Below are 22,883 nucleotides of genomic sequence, written 5' to 3'. Positions count from 1 at the left end.
TCGTAGTTCAGGATAGCCACCGAGTCAAAGCTGGCTTGCTGCAGTTAAACCCCACCATCGCCTTGTTGATAATGATGCATTTGTTGTTAGTTCTGATGTAAGTCTTGCTGGGTACATTTGTACTCACGTTTGCCTATTTTATGTTTTTGCAGAGAGACTTCAGTCTCACTAGTAGTTCCGCTTGGACTTCGACGTTTAGCTTGTTACCTCAGCTACGATCTTGTGCCCTCGGCAGGATCTGGTAGATAGTCAGGCTTCTCAGCCTTTTTCAGTTATAGTTGTCTGTACTCAGACATGTTAAGCTTCCGCATGTGCTTTGACTTGTATGCTCTGAGTGTTGGGTCATGAGACCCATGTTTGTAATATCCCGCTCCTCGGAGCCTATTGAATAAATACTTGAGTCGTAGAGTCATGTTGTGATGCCATGTTGTATTTGCACATATCGAGCATATTGTGTGTATGTTATTGAAATGCTTGGTATGTGTGGGATCTGACTATCTAGTTGTTTATCCTTAGTAGCCTCTCTTACCGGGAAATGTCTCCTAGTGTTTCCACTGAGCCATGGTAGCTTGCTACTGCTCCGGAACACTTAGGCTGGCCGGCATGTGTCCTTCTTCGTTCCTGTGTCTGTCCCTTCGGGGAAATGTCACGCGATGAATACCGGAGTCCTGTTAGCCCGCTACAGCCCGATTCACCGGAGTCCTGCTAGCCCAGTGCTACAGCCTGGATTCACTCGCTGATGACCGACACGTTCGATGCTGGGTCATGGATGCCTGTCCCTGTAAGTTAGTGCCACCTTGGGTTCACGACTAGCCATGTCAGCCCGGGTTCTTTGTCATATGGATGCTAGCGACACTATCATATATGTGAGCCAAAAGGCGCAAACGGTCCCGGGCCAGGTAAGGTGGCACCCGTGGGAATACCGTGCATGAGGCCGCAAAGTGATAAGATGTGTTACATGCTAGATCGGTGTGACTTAGGATCGGGGTCCTGACACGCTGAACAGTATGTCTATACTGGCGCCTCTTCAGGGTTTGAGCGTCATAAGTCGGTGCCTGAATTGCCATCTCAACATATTATGGACGACCTTCCGTTAGTAAAGAAGTCTAGGAAGAGAGCGAGGAAAGGCAAAAAAGCTGATTCTATGATCCAGCCGCCTCAGCACCCTCGGCTTCAGGACCGTATAGATATCCCCGATGCGGATAAATGGCATATCCCAGGTCAACCAATCCTACCTGCAACAGCGCTACGGGCCAGATTCGGCGATCTAAGGAGACTTCATGACGATGTGCTGCGGGTAGAGAAAGGCCTCATCGCCTCGACATATCCAGCATACCCACTCTACGTGGTTAACGTTCCGCGGCAAATGCCGTATGTCGACAGCTTCCCCGCGGATAAGTTCTTCCTCTGATTCGATTACATATTCGACTTGTTTCACGTGAAGAAGCTGGATTTTATGTTTGTCCGCCTTTATGTCTCTCACATGAACACATCATCGGGTTTGAGCAGATATCTCATATCTGTGTCGCTGACCCATACTACATGCACGAGGGCTTCTTGGGAGTCTGCGCAGAGCACCGTGTATACGCGAGGGAATACATCGTCATTTTCATGCGCGCCAATAAGTACAAGGGGGCGATTCTCGTGCCTTATCATCCTTTGTAAGTCATCCGCGCTACTATCCTTCCTTCGATTTCAATCATTCATTTGCACGGTGGAGGCTAAGAAATTTGAGGTGTACTTATTTTGCGCAGCGGCGGGCGCGCCGTCCTCATCATCCTATACCCCCGATTCTCCCACGCTCCTTACTTGGACTCGTCGAAGAACATTCACAAAAAGGATTACACCCACATCAAGGATGTTCTCGACAGTGCTATGTTTTACTACCAAGCAAGGGGTGGAGAGGTCAGGGACAAGAAGAGAAGGGGCGGCAGGGTCGCCTTCGGCCATAAGACCGACTTCTGCTGCATCCAACAACCCAACAATTCTCTTAATGATGGATTCTATGTCCTACACCACATGCTAGAGTACAGACGGGATCACCAGAACCTTCGCATGTCACCTAGATCCAGCGATGCCCATATTCTGCAATGGGCAAAGAACGTAGGAGATATCGAGGATCATCGACTTCGAGACGAGTTCTATCACATCCAGTGCGAACTTGCCCAAATCATCATGAAGGAGGTCGTCAGAAAAATAGGGATGTTCTACGAAGACGGACAAACATGGGTAGCCGCTCAGTGTCTCGACCTGAAGCCTTTCACTAGGCTCGGGGACTATCTCCCTGACATGTATGGATGGAACGATATGTTGGAGTGATTGTCGATATATGACAATGTGTCTGTTTTGTCCATACTTTCTGTATGGCAAAACTTTGAGTTACGCACGGTGAAAATTTATTTGTGATGTAATTAAACCGTCCTCCTCCTCGACTAGCGAAAATCACTCTAGTTAGGGCATTTTGGGGTATGATGAACTTTGTTATTTATGCTTATGATATGTTGTTTCTATTTTTGCCAAGTCTGTCTCTTTCTGTTGCTCAACTATATATGTTGCATATCATCGAATCATGTGACAATGCAGGTGCATAGATCATCGATGGTGAATAAGTGCTACGCCAGGAGTATATATACGACAAGTGGCCGGAGTTTCAGGCCCAGGTGTACCGGTTTCCGGTTTCCGAGCAACAGGCAGTAGTTAGTTTAGGTTCATGCTAATGTGAGAGAGGGATATGAACTCATTTACTCAAAGTGATAGCTCTTCTCATGTACACCATTGTTTAGATGGATTATGATGTATTTGCAAGTAATCGAGACTTGTATCGCTATTTTCGAGATGATGACGAGAGACCACTTTGTATTGGATGATGATTATGATGATGACCTGATTTGATGAGACTAATTGTATGTATATGCTATGATTACATTTGTATGTGTATGATATGCTAAAGATTATTGTATAAAGACTATTCAAATACAAAACAAATACAAAAACAAGTATGCAGGAAAGAAATAATAAAACTAGTAGTAGCGAGGGGGGGGGGGAATTTAGCAGTAGTGTCGCATTACCAGTAGCGCTTTTCGGTAAACATCGCTGCAGATAATATCAGCATCGCCCTTTTCTAAACAGCACTACAACTATTCATGTATAGCAGTAGCGTGGGACAGCAGGCGCTACTGCTATATGTTAGCTGTAGCGCCTTATTAGTAGCGCCTATCCCCGCGCTACTGAGAGGCCCAAAACTCGCGCTGCTGCTAGGCTTTTCCCTAGTAGTAATGGATGATTCAATTCATGGGACCTTTTGGTGCAGTTCACCTAAAATGAAGCAATGTCCCGTGAGCTAGCAGCTTCTTCTTCATTTTTTTTAAGAAAAGGGCTCCAACCCCGGTTCCATTTCCATCAGAAAGCGAAACCCACAGAGCTTCTTCTTCATTAGTTGCAAAAAAATTGAGCAACATCAAGGTTGGTTGTGAAGCTCCTAGAATGTTCAACTATAATTTGGATATCATCACTATAGAAAAAAGACACATCCGTGACATTTCGGGACAAATGAATTTTTTTCTGTCATACTTATGACACTTCTATGACGATAATTGTGACAAAACCCGGTATCATCATAGATGTGGTGGGCTCCTACTTCTATGGCAAAAAATCATGACAGAAAATGGGATTTTTGTCCTGGGCGGGCCGGAGACGCAGCTGCATGACATTCTTTGGGCCATCCATGACGGAAAAAACCGTGGTAGAAGCAAGGGCGAGGAAAATTTCGGGGAGTTCCCGGTTATGGTGGGTGGTCGGGGGCCGAGCGATGCGCGTTTCTCTCGTACACGTATGCGCATGTGTGCGAGGCGTTGGGCTCTAACTGAACCCGATTGAGGCGTCGCCTAACTAAACCTGAGCGATTGCACTGCAGGCTACGCGTTACTGAACCCGAGCGATCGAGCGATTCCTTCGCTACTGCTGCTAACTGAAGCCGATCGATGCTGCCTCTAGATGAATAGTGAGCATTGCAGGGGGGTTTGGATGAACAGTGAGCATTGCAGAGGGGGAGGGGAGTTGTATGAACAGTGAGCGGTGGGGGTGGATGAACAGGACCCCATGTCGTTGCCTCTGGATGAACAGGACCTCGATCGATCGAGCCGGTTGGGGCTGAATGAACAGGGCCCCGTGGAGGGCTGGATGAACAGGACGATCCCGTGGAGGGTTGGATGAATAGTAGATGGTGGAGGGGTGGATGAACAGTAGCCCGTGGAGGGGTGGTTGAACAGGAGCCCGTGGAGGGGTGGTTGAACAGTAGCCGGTGGAGTAGCGCGTGGTGGAGGCTGGATGAACATGAGCCGTGGATGAACAGTCATAGGTGGAGGCTTGAGGAGGTTGACGGTGGATGAACAGTAGCCCTTGGAGGCTGGAGGAGGTCGACGGTGGAGATGAACATTATCCCGTGGAGTCTCGTTTTGCGGTACGCCACACCCCTCCCGATGAACAGGACCCCCGTTTCGACCGAAGCGCTCCAACACAAGTCTGTTTCGTCTGTTTTGCGGTACGCCACACCCCTCCTGAACAACAGGACCCCCGTCTCGACCGTAGGAGGTCCGTTTCCTCCGTTTTGCGGTACGCCAAACTCCTCCCGATGAACAGGATCCCGTTGTCGGTGTCAAAACTGTTGGATCTCGGGTAGGGGGTCCCAAACTGTGCGTCTAAGGCTAATGGGAACAGGAGACTGGGGACACGATGTACCTAGGTTCGGGCCCTCTCGATGGAGGTAATACCCTACTTCCTGCTTGATTGATCTTGATGATATGAGTATTACAAGAGTTGATCTACCACGAGATCGTAGAGGCTAAACCCTAGAAGCTAGCCTACTATTATGATTGTGTTGTCTTATGGACTAAAACCCTCTGGTTTATATAGACACCGGAGGGGGCTAGGGTTACACAGAGTCGGTTACAAAGAAGGAGATCTATCATCCGGATCGCCAAGCTTGCCTTCCACACAAAGGAGAGTCCCATCTAGACACGGGACGAAGTCTTCAATCTTGTATCTTCATAGTCCAACAGTCCGACCAAAGTATATAGTCCAGCTGTCTGGATACCCCCTTATCCAGGACTCTCTCAGTAGCCCCTGAACCATGCTTCTATGACGATGAGTCCGGCGCGCAGATTGTCTTCGGCATTGCAAGGCGGGTTCCATCTCCGAATACTCCAAAGTAATCTTCGAACACTTAAGTTGTGTCCGGCTCTGCAAGACAAAATTCTACATACCACCGTAGAGAGAACAATATTTCACAAATCTAAACTACTGACAACTCTTCAAAGTGTGACAACAGACCATGGTCTGGTCATTATTCGAACCGTTTTTCACAACCAGCTCCCGCACACATCGCGAGGTAGTTTCTTTGGCACGTCTTGTCAAAGTAGAGATCGTGTCCCCTTATCACGGGATCCTCATCAATACGGGTATGGGTAACCCCATCGTGCCATCAATCGTGGTGCTTGGAAAAATGAGTGTTTTCGAGAAGCAAATGGGGAGGCGCACATTTTTTACTGCCTTTATAAAGGGATAAGGATGTCCTGTTTTCACCCACTCCTTCTTCCTCCTTTGCTCATCCATTCTCGCACTCTCAAGCCCGAGCGCCCAAGTTCTCACCCTCTCTGTAGGACCGCAGCATGTCTGGAGCGGGAGGCAAGTGGATGGCCTCCTCTGTCACAGAGGAGGACATTACCAAGCTTCGGGCGGTCGGGTACCTGGCCGAAAACATCACGCACAGGCTTTTGGCGGAGGGACAGATCACCCCCACCCCAAAGTTTCGGGAGAGAGTAGTATTTCTCCCTCATTTTATCCGCGGACTAGGATTTCCACTTCACCCGTTCGTCCGCGGGCTCATGTATTACTACGTGCTAGATTTCATCCTCAACATCTCGGCATTCATCGTCGTGTGCGAGGCCTTCCTCCGCATCAAGCCCCACTTCGGCCTATGGTTGCAAATCTGTGCGTGAAGCTGAAGATCGTGAGCGGTCAACAAGTGGAGTGCGGAGGCGCCATGGTGGGCAGAATGCCCAACGTTACATGGCTTGATGGTTCCTTCGTGGAGGTGAAAGGCTGGCAATCAGGGTGGTTCTACATCACCGAGCCGCGCGACGCCAACTGGGTGGCGGCCCCCAAATTCAGATCCAGAATCCCCATGCGACTCACTTCTTGGGAAAAGAAGGGTCTGGCCTCGGGCGAACCCACGGAGCTGATCGGACTTGAGACCTGTATCAAAAGTATGAGGGACTAGAAGATCAAGCTTGTCAACGTGATCAAGGTCATGCTCGTCCGCCGGATTCTCCCGTGTCAAAGACAGGCATTCAATATGTGGGAGTTCGATCCGGCCGAACACCAGATGCTGCCGGAACTCTTCGACACGATGCACAAAGACGTCTAGAAAGTACTGCTCAAGACCGGCGAAGTTCCTCCTCCCCTTTCCGAGGACCGTGGACTCAGCGCAAAGCGCCTCGCCAATCCGGTAAGTCCTCTGACTATCACAAGATGTTCCTTTCCCAGTATATTCGTGGGAGGATTTTTAAGTCACCATGCTGACCAAACAGGATTGGGTGGAGATGGCGGAGCGGATTGACTGTCCGGCTCCGCTGCCTGAGGATCCAGCAGACGCACTCCTGACGGAGATGCTGGTTCCGGCGCCTTACAAGGTGCCGGAGAAAAAGGCCGAAAAGAAGGCCACGGGGACCAGGAAGGGTCTTCGGCGCGAGGCCGCACCAGACGCTTCGCCAGAAGATGACAAGGCGCACTCCTCTCATGAAAGGGAGGAGAGAAAGAGGAAGGCCGCCCCAACTGAGGGGGCCGAAGGGTCCAAGAAGGTGGTCGTGGGGACCAGAAAAGGTCTCCGGCACAGGGCCGTGATAGACTCGTCATCCGAGGATGACGAGGAAGATTCCCCCCACGGAGATGGGGGGAAACACGAGGAAATGCCCCCTCCCCGCATAGGGGAGGAGAAGAAAAGGAAGACTGCCCCGTCAGGGGAGGCTGGGACACAGAAGAAGGGAAAGGTGTCCCTTCCGGATCACTCCACTACCGCCGCCTACAGCGAGGAGGAGTGGCTTCCCAGGGGCAAGCCCCGGGCGAGGTCGTAAGTATCCACACTCTGTTATACTTTTCGTGCGGCTTTGCCTTCATGGTTTGTAATAATGCCGAACTCATATATGCAGTTTGGCTGGGTCCAATCTCGGGGTATCCTCATCGGAAGGATCCTTGAGTGAGTCAAAGATGATCAGCGATTCACTCCCGACGGCCACCTCCCAACGACCCACGGACGACATCGAGGTGATGTACCAAAGGATACCAGAGCAGGGGGTGGTCGTTTTGGAGGTCTCCCAGGGTGAAATCCCAGGCGCCGAACACATGGGGGGTAAGACCCCCATGGATTATGTTGACGGGAGCCACAACAAGTCTAGCTCCCAGCCGGTTACTGCGCTGGAGCATCCAAAGGTTTCGGATTCCAGTAGGCAGCCCCTCGCAAAGGAGGGTGAGCCGGACGTGCCGATGACCTCCACCCAGCCGGAGGCATCAGATAATTTGTTGGAAGTGCTTCAAGGCGCTTCCATCGATGATGAGCACCGTACTCTTATGAGTACGATAATTGAGAAGGTTCGGTTCGCCAAGAGCGGATTCACCGAAGCCTGCACCAGCCTACTAACAGGCTTTGAGGTAAGTAATGAAAAAGTGTGAGAAAATATCACCTAATAGACAATAGCCCCTGATACTCTGTTTGGTGTTCGGAAAGAAAAGCCAAAAGGAGGGTCAACTAAAAAACCACAGGAATCTGATAGTACTTGTCTATGTTAACAAGCAGGCATTGCTACTGACCGCCGCTACGCGCACACCCGAGGTTGCCGGGCTCAAGCGCGACCTGGGGCAGGCCGAAGAAGAGCTCGGCCTCGTGAAGAGGCAGCTCGAGGAGAACAAAGGTAAGTGAAACCCCGTCCGTGTGTCATATAGAGGAGAAAAATTGGTGATGCTAACAAAAAGCATCATGATTTTTAACCGGGAGCACGACCGAAGTGGCGGCCCTGAAGAAAGCACTGTCCGCGGCCGAAGCCAAGGCGGCCACGGAGCGCACCGAGAGTGAAAAGAAAGATGCTCGGGTGGGATAGGTACAGCAAGAGCTCGAGGATTTCGGCAAAAAGTTCGAATCCTTGGAGCGTGACTTCAAGACGCAGGAGTCTGAGCTTGCGAAGGCCCTCCAGAGTGCGACAGACGCCAAGGCCGAAGCCCAAAAGGCCCTCCAGGAAACCTAGGCGGCCAAGAAAATAGCAGCGGGTAACACATTCTTTATGCAGAGCAAGCATGTGGAGGAGACATTTCTTTTACTTACACGAATTCGGAGCTCTCCAGGGGCATTTGCAGACCTGCCACGCAACATTTCAAACACTGCGGAGTTCTATCATGCTGAAGAAGGGAGCTCAAAGAAGAAGCTGTTCTCATCCCAATACACTGGAGCCGAACACCCGATGCCTCTAAGTGACCAACTAAAGCAATTGGTTGAACTCCACGATGCGGCTGAACTGGCCATGAAGGACCTCATAGTCCGGATGTGGCCTGGCGAGCCCCTGTCCACGGCTAGAAGTTATCAAGTAGTCCATCTGCATTGAGGGTGCCCGCCGGGCCTTTGCGCGCGCGAAGATGCATTGGGCCAAACTGGATGCTGAGAAACTTGTGAAGGATGGACCCCCGAAGGGTAAGGAGCATCGCTACCCCGTAAAATATTATGATGGCATTATGGAAGGCGCTCGCCTTGTGGCTAATGAATGTGCCAAGAACATAATCTTTGAGTGAATGTACTCATGTCGTCTTTGTAATATGAGAACGAGTTTGTTTGCGCTATATACTGCTTTGTTTGTTTTAAAATATTACCTTCTGTGCGGCGATTTATCAAGATCTGAAAGTGGGCCAGTCGTCGGCTTCCGCCGCCGTGTAACTAGTACTGGGGTGTTCGTGGAAAACCCAAACACTCTTTATCCAAATTGTTGGTCCTTTAAGGAGGTTTTTGGTGCAGCGAACAAGGCAATCAGACTATACAGCTTTATAACTCTCACTTGGCCATAGAAGTCTATATTTTTAAATTTCACGAAGCCCCTAGTATTCAGAAGGCCGAACTGGGGCGCTATACACACCTAAGTTGGACAAGGCCGATTCCTCGTCTTAAGTGGAAAAAATCTTTAAGGATTTAGTACCTCGCGAACAGCGACCAGCTCTCGCCGCATCATGACAGTCAGTTTTCGGCTTTCTCTACTAAGGTGCTCATCTGGAAGAACCGGGACACAATCGTAGTAGTTCTCCCTGCGCTACCTTAGCCGATATAACGGAACGTAAGGTACCAAAAGAAGGGAGCTGGGCTAATCCAACTATTGACCCAAGACATGATTCGGAGCTGATGCATATAATGCTATATATGCTATAAGTTTGGGGTGCCGCACTGTCGAAAGTGTTCGGACTTCTCTTGCCATGTTATGGGGCAAAATAAGAAGCCCCTGGCAAACTGAACATACCAAAGTGTACGGATGCAATATTAAAGAAACATTCAAGGGAAAATATGAAGAGAGTAGTAAGAAGCTGACACTGGATACTATTTCCCATTGTTATTTGGATAATACGTCAAGGCGTATGTGTACAATTAATGCGTTAAGAAAAAACAAATAGGACTATTTGACATGTCCTTTCCTAGGGCAGGCTGCATGCAGGTATGTAAAACAGGTATAATGATCATTAACAGAGACCACCTGGGTATTCCCTTGTGTGCAAAGCCTCTTGCCTCCTTGGTGTTCCCTCCTATGATGAGTCTGATTCTCTGAAGGGGCTGCCCGAAAGTCGGGTCCTAAAAGAAAAAAGGGATGCGGGCCTTGTGGCAGCTGAACCGCACTGTAGGCTGCATTGTTGTCTCGCCTCCACCTATGCCCATGGTATTTTGAGTGTGTAGCTATGTACGCGTGGCGCAAATGCCACCTGAATGGGGCTGGGGCGGAGGCCGGATTGCTAATCGAGCTCTTGGCGTGCCTGACGATCCTGTTGCGGGGTGCTCTGGACTCGCTTGACGGTGTTCGAGGTTGTCGTTGCCGAATTGGCAGTCTGCCGAAGGAGGCTGCTACTTCTGCAACGAGAGCCATGGTGTGCTCTTCTGTTCGGAGGGAGCGGTCTGTGTTTCCATTGACTGTTATAACCCCTCGAGGTCCTGACATCTTGAGCTTATGGTATGCATAGTGCGGTACCGCGTTGAATCGGGCAAATGCGGTTCATCCAAGTAGTGCATGATAGCCACTGCGGAAAGGGACAATATCGAAGATTAACTCCTCGCTTCGGAAGTTATCTGGGGATCCGAAGACCACTTCCAATGTTATTGAGCCCGTACAGTGGGCCTCTACCCCTGGAATTACACCTTTAAAGGTGGTTTTGGTGGGTTTGATCCGTGAGGGATCGATGCCCATTTTGCACCCTGTGTACTGATAAAGTAGGTTCAGGGTGCTGCCACCGTCCATAAGGACTCGCGTGAGGTGGAATCTGTCGATGATTGGGTCAAGGACCAATGCGACTGAAAATCCGTGACGGATGCTGGTAGGATGGTCCCTTCGATCGAATGTGATCGGGTAGGATGACCATGGGTTGAACTTTGGGGCGACTGGCTCCATCGCATAGACGTCCCGCAGTGCAAGCTTTCGTTCCCGCTTGGGAATGTGGGTGGCATAGATCATGTTCATCGATTTCACCTGGGTGGGAAACTTCTTCTGTCCTCCAGTGTCCGGGCGTCGGGGCTCCTCGTCATCTTCTCTGTGCAGCCCCTTGTCCTTGTTCTCGGCATTCAACTTGCCGGCCTGTTTGAACACCCAGCAATCTCTGTTAGCGTGATTGGCTGGTTTGTCCGCGGTGCCATGAATCTAGCACGAGCGGTCGAGTATGCAGTCCAGACTGGACGATCCTGGATTGTTTCTTTTGAATGGCTTTTTCTGCTGACCGGATTTTGAGTTGCTGAATCCGGCATTAAATGCCGTGTCTTCGGCGTTGTCACCATTATTTAGATGCTTGTGTCTATTGCGTCGTGGCTTTCTGTTACTGTCCTGGACATCTGAAGTGCAGGAGTTTCTTGGCATGGTGCTACTGCGAGCCAGCCAACTGTCCTCGCCCGCACAAAAGCGGGTCATGAGTGTCGTGAGGGCCGCCACGGACTTCGGTTTTTCTTGGCCGAGGTGTCGGGCGAGCCACTCGTCTCGGATATTGTGCTTAAAGGCCGCTAAGGCCTCAGGATCCGGACAGTCGACAATTTGGTTCTTTTTAGTTAGGAACCGAGTCCAGAATTTCCTGGGTGACTCTCCGGGCTGTTGGGTAATGTGACTTAAGTCATCAGCATCTGGTGGTCGCACATAAGTGCCTTGGAAGTTATCGAGGAAAGCGTCCTCAAGATTTTCCCATTGCCGATGGAGTTTGCCGGCAGGCTGTTCAGCCAATGTCTGGCTGGTCCTTTGAGTTTAAGGGGAAGGTACTTGATGGCGTGTAGGTCATCACCGCGGGCCATGTGAATGTGGAGAAGGAAGTCTTCAATCCACACCGCGGGGTCTGTTGTGCCATCGTATGATTCGATGTTTACGGGTTTAAACCCTTCTAGGAATTCATGATCCATTACTTCATCAGTGAAGCAGAGGGGGTGTGCGGCGCCTCTATGCCGGGCTATGTCGCAACGCAGTTCGATTAGGTCTGGTCGGTTATGTTCGGCCCGGCCAGACTTATTAGTATTGTATCCGGCATGACGATCATCGTCATGAGCTATGGCGCGCCACCGTGATCCGTAGATCAATCTTGGTTGTCATGCATTGTTTTCCAATATGTCTCACAGGTCCTGCGTATTGCCTCGGGCCGTAGTGAACTGGCGTGGGAGTGCGGGCTGGTATCTGACCTAATATGCCGTTTTATCCCGGCCACGAGGTGGCCGGTCAGCCTCGTCTTGTGCTGGTAGTATAGGCTCTACGGCCTCCTCCTCTAGGTGAGGTAGCAACTTGTGTTTTGGGTAATCTTTGGTGGAGGACTCGAGTCCGTATTCCTCGGCTGCCAGGACCTCGGTCCATCTGTCTGCGAGCAGGTCTTGATCATCTTGGAGCTGCTGCTGCTTCTTTTTCAGGCTTCTTGCGGTGGCTATAAGCCAGCATTTAAAGTGCTCCTGCTCTATGGGATCCTCAGGTACGCCAAATTCATCGTCGCCGAGGCTCACCTCGTCTTCGGAGGGAGGCATATAGTTGTCATCCTCCGCGTATTCGTTCGTTGCCTGTTCCTCTGGGCTGGCCTGCCCGTGCTCCTGTTCGGCCTGTTCAAAGGCAGGCTGATCAGGGTTGTATTAATCTTCGGCAGCATCCGGATTGTTTTCATCTCCTGTGCCGGTATTGCTATGGCGGGGCTTGGAGCGGCGCCGATGACGCCCATGCTGTGATTTCCATCCTGAGGGGTTGTCTTCTGTTGCCTCATCGCCATTGTTTTCTTTGGGGGTGTCCACCATATATATATATATATATATATATATATATATATATCATATGACGAGGTGGCTGTCCAGCGCCTTGTGGGCGGTGGTTCTTGTTCTTCCTCAGCATCGTCGTCTATACCGTCGATGTCTTCGGAGTCGAAGTTAAGGACGTTGGTCAAATCATCGACCTTGGCTATTAAGTGGGTGGTGGGTGGGTAATGAATTTCTTCATTGCCAGCTTCCACTCGAGCCAGACATAGTTCGGCCAGGAATCTCCTGACAGAGAGAGAGAGACCTTAATGAATTTAGCACGTCTCCGAAGGGCGAGTGTTGAAAGATATCCGCGGCGGTGAACTCCATAACCGAAGCCCAATTAGATTCGATGGGCACGGATGCACGCGGTCCGGAACCTACGACCGGAGACAAGTCCTGGGGTCCGGAGATACAAATTTCCTTAGGAGAGGAGTCTGTGTTCGGCTCCAATGCCGATGAGTGTGCGGCCTCCGGGGCGGGTTCCATCCACCCGTCCTCGGAAGGCACGATCTGCTCTGGATCAAAGTACGGAGCCGTAACAGGCGCAATATTCCGAATACTATCCCACGGCAGATCTAAGTGATGCACGTTGTGATTGTTCGGCGCTCCTGACATGGGCCCGAATCCGTCGAAGATCAAGTCTCCATGGATGTCGGCGGTGCAGTTTAGGTTTCCAAACATGACCTGATGGCCAGGGGCGTAGCTGTCGATCTGCTCCAAACGGCCAAGCTAGTTGGCCCGCAGTGCGAAGCCGCCGAACACAAAGATCTGTCCGGGGAGAAAAGTCTCACCCAGGACGGCGTCGTTGAAGGTTGGGGGAGCCATCGAGCCTTACAGTGACGACATAGAGGAACTCTCAATGAATGCACAAATGTCGGTGTCAAAACCGGCGGATCTCGGGTAGGGTGTCCCAAACTGTGCGTCTAAGGCTAATGGTAACAGGAGACTGGGGACATGATGTTTACCCAGGTCCGGGCCCTCTCGATGGAGGCAATACCCTACTTCCATCTTGATTGATCTTGATGATATGAGTATTACAAGAGTTGATCTACCACGAGATCGTAGAGGCTAAACCCTAGAAGCTAGCCTATGATTATGATTGTGTTGTCCTATGGACTAAAACCCTCCAGTTTATATAGACACCGGAGGGGGCTAGGGTTACACAAAGTCGGTTACAGAGAAGGAGATCTATCATCCGGATCGCCAAGCTTGCCTTCCATGCAAAGGAGAGTCCCATCCGGACACGGGACGAAGTCTTCAATCTTGTATCTTCATAGTCCAACAGTCCGGCCAAAGTATATAGTCCGGCTGTCCGGATACCCCCTTATCCAGGACTCCCTCACCCGTTTCGAACATGGCCGGTCGAACACAAGACCGTTTCCTCTATTCTGCGATACGCCATGCCTCGTTTCCATCGCCAGTTCCGTCCAAGCCCTCCCGATGAACACGACGACGCATTCTGTTCTGACCCAGCCGGTTGACTCCCCATGAGCACGACGACTACGTTGTTTCTCCGTTCTGAACCAGCCATGTACACAAGCCCTGGCCGTACGTATGCATGAGTAGGCGTTCGAGACATCGCCCGTATGTGCGTACATGGCCGTATTTTCTTTCTTGCACACTGGCCGCTATACGTACGTGAACATGCTACGTGCGCGCCTCTACTACGACACGTGCGCGCCTCTACTACGACACGTGCCCGCCTCTACCAAGACACGTGCGCGCCTCTACATCGACCAGTATGTACATACACGTTGACGACCAGAATGACAACACTACGTACACTTCGACCAGGTGGGTCCCGACTGTCACGCACTTCCTTGCATGCGAAGATGTAGCTGGTGGGTCCCAACAGTCAGGGGGAAACAATTTTTTCGCGAAATATGGTGGCCTGTCCGGTGGGTCCCCGCTGTCAGGTGGAGAAATAATTATTTTGCGCGTAATAAGGAGGCACTTCCTTGCTGCGGCCGTGGACCCAGCTGTCAGCCTCTCCATGTACAGTCCACTACAAATGCATATTGGTCGGTGACCATGTTGACCAGGCCGCGCCAAGAGGACCAGGGCAGTGGACGACGGCGAGGCCTAGGAAGGGAACGAGACGGAGGCAGGGAAGACTCGGCAGTTGTTTCCCACGCGGAGGGGAGTACGACTGTACGAGGGTTTACTGGTTCGTCTGCCGTCACCGGAGAATAATAGCAGGTGTGGGTCAGTAGAGGGATGGCTAGGCCAGCAATGGGAGTACGGTGGGGCGGTGAGGCCTGCGCGGCAACACAGCCGGCCGCGGGGAGGAGGGAGCAGGCAGTCCTGCCGGCACTTGTTTGAGCAGCTGGAACAAGAAGAGCAGAGATTGAGAAAGTACGACGGACGTTGGATGGAAATCCAACAGTCACTGCTTGTGCGTCAACCCTTTTTTTAGGAAAGCCTCAAATCTGTGCAAAACAGCATACATCCCATCTGCCATTATTTCTAATAATTTACAGCCCATTTTCTAATTCTTAAGGTTTTTTTGGAGCCCATATTCTTTTTGTTAGCATTACAGCCCATATTGTGGCCACGGTTAAAAAATTATATGAATTTTTGCATATTTCGGTGCGGTCGGAACTGTTTTTAATGCCGAAATTTTGAGTCGCATTCAAATTGATTTTATAAATAAATGTATATCAATATAAAATCCAACAAATTGTCCAGGCATAAAAATCAATGCAATTTAAAATCTCAAAATGAAAAAAAGAAATTTGAAACTAATTGCCGGTTTGATGTGTTTTAAAAATGTACATCCCATTTCTCATTACTGATAGGCCATTTTCTCGGCCAGCCGAATGAAGCTCTCCTCCTATTGAAAGATTTGCAGCCCAACAGGCCTGGCAAATCACAAAAAAACTGGGCTATGGCCGTGGACCCAGCTGCGGCCGTGGACCCAGCTGTCAGCCTCTCCACGTACAGTACTCTTCTGATGGAAGTCGGTCATTGACCACATTGACCACGCCGCGTCGAGAGCACCAAGGCGGTGGACAACGGCGAGGCCTAGGAAGGGGAAGACGCAGAACCGGGGAAGATGCGGTAGTGGATGCCCACGCGGAGAGGAGTACGAGGGTTCACTAGTTCGGCTGCGGTGTGTGGCTGCAGTCGCCGCAGAATATCAGGGGGTGTGGGTGAGTAGAGGGATGCCCTAGGCCAGCGGTGGGAGTAGTAGGGGGCGGTGAGGCCTCCGCGGTATCACAACCGGCCATGAGAGGCAGGAGAATGTGACACGACCGACGCTACTTTGGGCGGCTAGAGCAAGAAGACCATAGGTTGAAGAAGCACTACGGCCGTTGGATGGACATCGTACGGTCACTGCAGCTAGAATTGTTTATATTGACTAAGTTGACAAAGCCCTTGGTACGCGTCAACTTAGTAGGACCACAGGTCAGCCTTCGAAACGGTGTGCCCCAGATGTTAGGGGGAGGAATCATTTTTTGGGCGGCCGAAGCTAGTATATCCGTGATTGAAGAAGAAGCACGACATCCGTTGAATAGACATCCAACGGCCACTGCTGCTAGAACCGTGTGTTGACTATAATAAGTTGACAAAGCCTTGCATACATGTCAACCTTTTTTTAGGGTACACATCAACTTAGTAGGCCCACAAGTGTGTGGCAGAGAACTTATAGCCCATTTGCGATTTGTAAGAATGTACAACCCATTTTTGAATTCTAATGGAATTTACTACATCCCATTTACAGTTTGTTAAAAGTACAACCCATTTTCTCGCTAGGACAACGATTAATAATTTCAACCAACCGTTTAAGACAGAATTCAATAAAATTTCCCACATTTTGATGGGATCTGAAATATTTTTATCCTGAAATTTCTAGTCAGATTAAATATATTTTGTATTACATAAAAATCCAACGAAACATTGCGGGCGCAACAATTAAAAATTAAGATTTTCAAAATCCATAACTAATATTTTATAAACTAATTTCGTGTTTGGTGCATTTTTTATAGTGACTGCCCAGTTTTTATAATTACATGCCATTTATTATTTTTTAAAGCCCATTTTCCTGTTAAGCCTAATGCATAAAATTTGCAGCCCAGCGGGGCGGAGAATAACAAGTTGACCTTGCCTAGGTATTCCTCAAAAAACATATAGCTGGGCTAGCCATTCTCATCTTGAAAAAATTAATATCTGGGCTGGATATCTGGCCTGGGCTAGATGGGCCACAGCTCGCCCAGTTAATACTCTGCTCTCCTCTGAACAACAACGAAAACATCGCCAAGAAAAACTTTGCAGTGCTCACGCCTCAAAAACACAAATACTGCTCGAGCTGCTTGGTCCCAGCTGTCGGACGCACCTTGTGCAATTCTCTCATTTATATGGACTACATAGGTTGACAATGGTGTGGGACCGTGATGTCAGGAAACCAGGAGGAAGCAAAAAAATATATAGTTGTACATAATAAGGAGGCACTTGCGTACGTACGGCAATGGCCCTACTGGCCCCCTACTGTCATCCAATCAAAATAAATTCATCTCCTGAATCCTCATGTTCGTTGACCATGTTAACAATGCTCGGCGCCACGGCGAGCGCAACAACTCGAAGGATGATGGAGAGGGCCTCGCGGGCCCTTACGGATGGTCTGATACAGCACCCGCTGCTCATTCAGAAAGCCAGGATCATCGGACACCTATGAGCACCTTCGAGAGACTGAGACGACATGAAACGGTAAGGCCGTGCTTGGGAGCTCTGGTTTATTTCACACATGTATTAAGATACAAGTGTAATTTACTCGTCATTCAAAACAATGCGTAAAATACAGGCGTAATGAAACCAAGGGCCCGAGGTCTGTAAGTAAAACCGACGGGTTACTCGTGTAATTTGAGAGGTCAGTGTATATTTTACTACTAGTCAAAATCGACCAACCAAGCGCTTCGCTCGAGACCATCTGCTTTTATTTACAAGCGTCAGTTTTACAAGCGGTTTTTGTTGGAAAACGATGATCCAATCACGGCCTAAGATGATGAGTTGGTCGGAAGATCATATGGTTTCACGTCCAACCTACCCGACTTGTCGTATAGGCTATGAATGAAACATAAGACGATTAACTACTTAACCACGGAAACAACAGAAGAGGATGATCTTCTTAACAAGCAAATCACTGGCATTAGATCGACATGCAAAACAATAGGAAACATTATTCTCAGGAGGCACGGTGAACAGCTCGTGATGTCGGACCACAACATTCCAAGCTCAACTTTGCAATCAAACACAAGGCCTGGCATTACGTAGACAATTCATAACAAACTCTTAACACAGGAATATCTCAGCAGAGTAACTATTTACTTCTAAAACTGAACACAAGAATACGAAAAAACGATTGACGCTGCTCTCAGCAAAGGGCGTCCCACTCAAAAATATCAAATGCATGTCTTCTGGCTAACATCAATGAGCAAATTTTGACAAGGTTTTCCAATTCTAATATATATTGCACAAGGGCTGGCATTACATAGACAATATTCAGAACAAACTCAACACAGGAATATCTCAGCAGAGTAACTGTTTACTTATAAACTGAACACAGGAATAGGAAAAAATGATCGACGCTGCTCACAGCAAAGGGCGTCCCACTCAAAAAATATCAAATGCATGTCTTCTGGCTAACATCAATGAGAAAATTTTGACAAGGTTTTCCATTTCCAATATATTAAACTAATGTCTTCTTGCTAACATCAGTGATTAAACTTTGACAAGCTTTTCCCATTCCAAAATTTGTAATGCCTATGATCGTGGAGTCCTGTCATGGCTTCTTATACTTGTTTGGGCACTTTTTGAGTTGCCGATGCTCTCTGCAGACTAGTCATGTCACCAGCGTCTACTAATACTCTGAAAAGCTTCTCGGTCATTCCTTCTGTAATGTGCGCATACAGTGACTGCTTCTTTCTGCAAAGTAGAACGACTTACTGGACCCAGTAATGCAGCAGTTTTCCTTGGGCACAGTGGCTCCTTTTGTGCAGTTCAACTAAAATCAAAGTCGGAATAAAACCGAGCTTTAATTTTGATATCCCTATAAGCAACAATAGGTATAAGGGACACAATTACTGAGAAATAATGGTTGATGACTTGTACTCCCAGAAGAAAAGCATCTACTGATCTACCTTATCTTAATGTGAAACAAAGCAGGTGAGTAGCAATTCTCCATTAGTGTGATTCATTCATATTGACTGAGACATTGTCTTAACAATGCCTTGTTTCAACATTTATAAAGAACGAAAAAGCAAAAAAGTACCATTCCTAAAACAATGCGACTGATTCATTTTAATAGAGACATTATCTTCACAGTACCTTGGTTAAACATGTAGAAAGAACTACAAAGCAGGATAGTACCATTCCTAAAACAATGCGACTGATTCATTTTAACAGAGGCAAAAAATAAATCAATTACTGGCCAATAAAGGAGGATGAAACACGCGGCCACAAAAATGGTAATCCTGCCAATCCCTAACAAGTGTTGCAGTTAATTAATTCTGAGAGTGTCATTGCTTAATTTTACTAGCGGCATTAGATTAACAAAAAGCATAAACAGTTCCAGGGGAGAGTGGGCACAACAACAACACGTGCTTCCATCTACTTATAAAGGGGGTGATGCATAGTTTTGTTGTAACAAAGAAACAAGCATCATGTATGGGTTGGAACAATTTTTGCTCACTTGATTCTAAAAGACAACAATTCAATAGCTGCAATTCAACATTTATCCAAAACAGTACCAATACAAGTAGCACAACATCTCAAAGGACACTGCAGCATCATGTGGATGAAAGTTAGTACTGACCATTCTTGACCAAGATTTGAAACTGCTCGCGAGGACGAGTGAAAACATATCCGAACACATATATGAAATCTCGAGCTCCTTTTGTGCAGTTCCGCAAAAATTAAGCAAAGTCGCCGGTGTGACATTCAAGTTGAACTGCACAAAAATGGTAATCCCGCCAACCCCTAACAAGTGTTGCAGTTGTGAAATAAGATTTAGTAGTTAATTCTGAGAGTGGCATTGCTTAATTTTACCAGTGGCATTAGACTAACGAAAAAAATAAACAGTTCCAGGGGAGAGTGGGCGCAACAACAATATGTGCTTGCATCTACTTATAAAGGGGGTGATGCAGAGTTTGTTGTAACAAAGCAACAAGCATCATGTCTGGGTTGGTCCCATTTTTGTTCACTACTTAATGGGAAAAGACAGCAATACAATAGCTTCAATTCAACATTTATTTAAAATAGTACCAATACAAGTAGCACAACATCTCAATGCACACTGCGCAATCATGTGGATGAAGGCCTATACTGACTTTTCATGAGACGACCATAATAAAATACGAATCTACCAAAGCGAATAGGAAATCCAATCTTGTTTTGTGCAGTTGCACTGAAATCAAGCAAAGTGTTTCGCATAGCAAAGCAAAATGTCGCAATGGCAACAAGTTGAATAGATACCCCTGTTTTAACAGAGGAAAAAAGGAAACAATTACTTGCCGATAAAGGGGGATGAAACAAACGGTGACAGAAAGAAGCATCTAACTTATCTTGATGGAAAACAAAGTAGGATAGTAGCATTTCTAAAAGGATGCATTGACTCATATTAATAGAGACATTCTCTTAAAACAACATTCATTAAAAATTGTAATTTACTTTTAACAGTGGCATTGCTACAATTTTCCGGCGGCATTCTTAGATTAACAACAACAAAATAGTTGTATGGGACATGCCAGCACCACGTGCGTGCACACGTATAAATGGGTGATGCGGAGTATGTAACCAAGTAGCATATCTGCGTTGGTCCCATATTTGTTCTCTTTGAACCTTTTTCCTATGTGAGGGCAGCAAATCTAGTCCTGCACAAACTACCCGACCCCCCCAGTTTCTTTCCTTTATAGATGTGTGTACTGGGTTACCCCCTTTTCCCCTTTTTGACCAACAAAGCGGCTGGATAGCCAGTCTATACTACTTTCCGTCCTTCCTTTCCTCACTGAACCACGTCCTAGATTCATGCTCCACCCCACCGCACCCTTCTTTCCTCTTTGATCCAAGACCTAAATTCGACCACAGATCGAAAAAGATCCACATGCAGCTAGAGCAACGACGGTTTCAAAGAAACTTATACCTTAGGGTCGTCGGGATGTGGCAAGGCGTGCGGCGGGAGGCCGGATCTGCCCACACTACGTACAACAGTGAGGAAGAAGGGGTTGGTGGCCCTCCCGCACAAGCGCTGGGTGAAAGGGAACAGCACAACAGGCAGTGGATTGCCTCCCTCGCCGAAGGCAATAGAGTGAACGATGCACCTCCTCCCCTTCCCGGTGCGACGGGATCCGGATGTCTCCTTCACCAGCTGTGAGGGTGGAGAGAGAGACAAGAGGCTAACACAGTCTTGTTTAGATCTGGTAAAGAGAGGGTGAGAGACTGTGAAATTAGCAAACCCTAGCAAAGGAACGCTGAGCCTCCAGCGTGTATATATATGTAGTGCGGCGAGAGTGTGGAGAGTGAAAACCCTAGCGAACAAGCGCTGAGGCTCCATCTTATATATATACTGTAGTACGGACTGAGCTCCGGTGCCTTAACTGCACCTGCTTTTGGCTATATGACAGGTGGGTCAACCACATTTTGGGCCCACCTGTCATAAACCCAAAGGCAGGTTAAAGTAAATGAAGCTGCGTCCATATAGTACTCATGTATACGACCAATATATAGTGGAGTGGTTTTCTTATTCTCTCCATAACAATCGTTTTAAATTGTGTAAGTACGAAACGGAACTCTTTATTTAACGTACCAGTGAAGAAAACTACTAAGTACTCCCTCTGTCCCATAATGTAAGATGGTTTTTCATATTACATTGGTGTCAAAAAACATCTTATATTATGGGACGGAGGGAGTACTTCCGATGAACTAACGATCCACACGTCTTGGTCGCACTTCCTGTCCTTCACGTGTGGTACACTACCCTGCCTTAAGTGAACAACCACACATGTGCCAAATTATCGGAAACGTGTGAGAGTGTGTACAAATAAAGAATTTTAATTTCAATTATCGGAAAGGTTTGAGAGTATGTACAGTTTGCCCTCTCTAATAATTATGGTTTGTTGTGTTCGGCCTAAACTTGGTCAAACTTTACAAAGTTTGACTTTAGTCAAATCTAATATGCGAAGTAAATAAAAATGGAGGGCTACTACGTCCATCCGGGTTTTTAGTCCACACCATTTTTTCAATCAAAGTTAATAGCTGGATAAATAAAATTACAGGGGAGCTGGAGACAAAGTTGTGAGAAGGCTTAGAAATCAACACAAAACTTATGCTCTTAGTACCAACGTCGATCCTTCTTCGAGGAAACATTTGGTTCATAGCCAATTGTGTGATAAAATTGCACCAACGTGAAAGACGACTGTGTCTCCAATGCAACCAAGGTGAACTGACAAAGGATATCATCTTTGTGGGTAACAAGCAAAGAGCACTGATGGAAGACAAATTGTTTTTCATTGAAAATCGATCAACTTCACCAGCCGGCGCAACCATGAGACGCAACCATGAGCATCGATAGTTCATCATGGTGATGCATCATCCATTTGGCATCAAGTTTGGGTGAGGCACCTATGAAGTTCGACAAATCCTCACTGTGGTCTGTTTCTTCTCAATAATCAAGCTCGAGGAAGGAAGAACCACGTGGCTGAGGATAGTGAGGCGGAACAACAATGTCCATCCAATTTTGTGCAGTTCCACTAAAATTGAGGAAGACATGCCCGGGTATGGAGATACGCATCGCTGTTTCCAAAAATATAAAAAGGGATATAGTGTTGTTACTTTGTTTTACAAGATTAACAACGACATCTCAATTGTCAATAAGAACTAATGAAAGTACACCAACAAATAGAAGCATCATAATTATTTTGATGGGAACTAAACCAGGATACACTAGAAAAAAAGCATTTCTTCATTTAACCAGTGATAGTATTAGATTAGCAGCAGCAATAGGAGCATATGGACAATGACCGCACAACCACCATGTACTTTTTGTCGAAACAACATGTATACCTCCACCGAGGCATAAATCAGGACAACTTTTCGAGATGCATTTCCTCTATAATAGTAGGTGATGTTGGACCAGCCGACGAACCCTAGCTACTATACATGGGGAGCTGGGGAGTAGTCGCGTAGAATAAAACCTGCATGGAGCGACCTGGGGAGCTGGACGAGTACAAGAAGTTATACCTCAGGTGGGCGAGATGTCGCTTTAGGCGGGCGGGCGGGATCTGCCCACACGGCGGCAGCGAACAAGGGAGCGGAGGACCTTCGTCCATGCCAGCGCCGGCTCCGGGAGGATGGTGCG

Source organism: Triticum aestivum, chromosome 2B, assembly GCF_018294505.1.
Source record: "Triticum aestivum cultivar Chinese Spring chromosome 2B, IWGSC CS RefSeq v2.1, whole genome shotgun sequence".
Classification (NCBI taxonomy): domain Eukaryota; kingdom Viridiplantae; phylum Streptophyta; class Magnoliopsida; order Poales; family Poaceae; genus Triticum; species Triticum aestivum.
Note: the sequence above shows the minus strand (reverse complement) of the source record.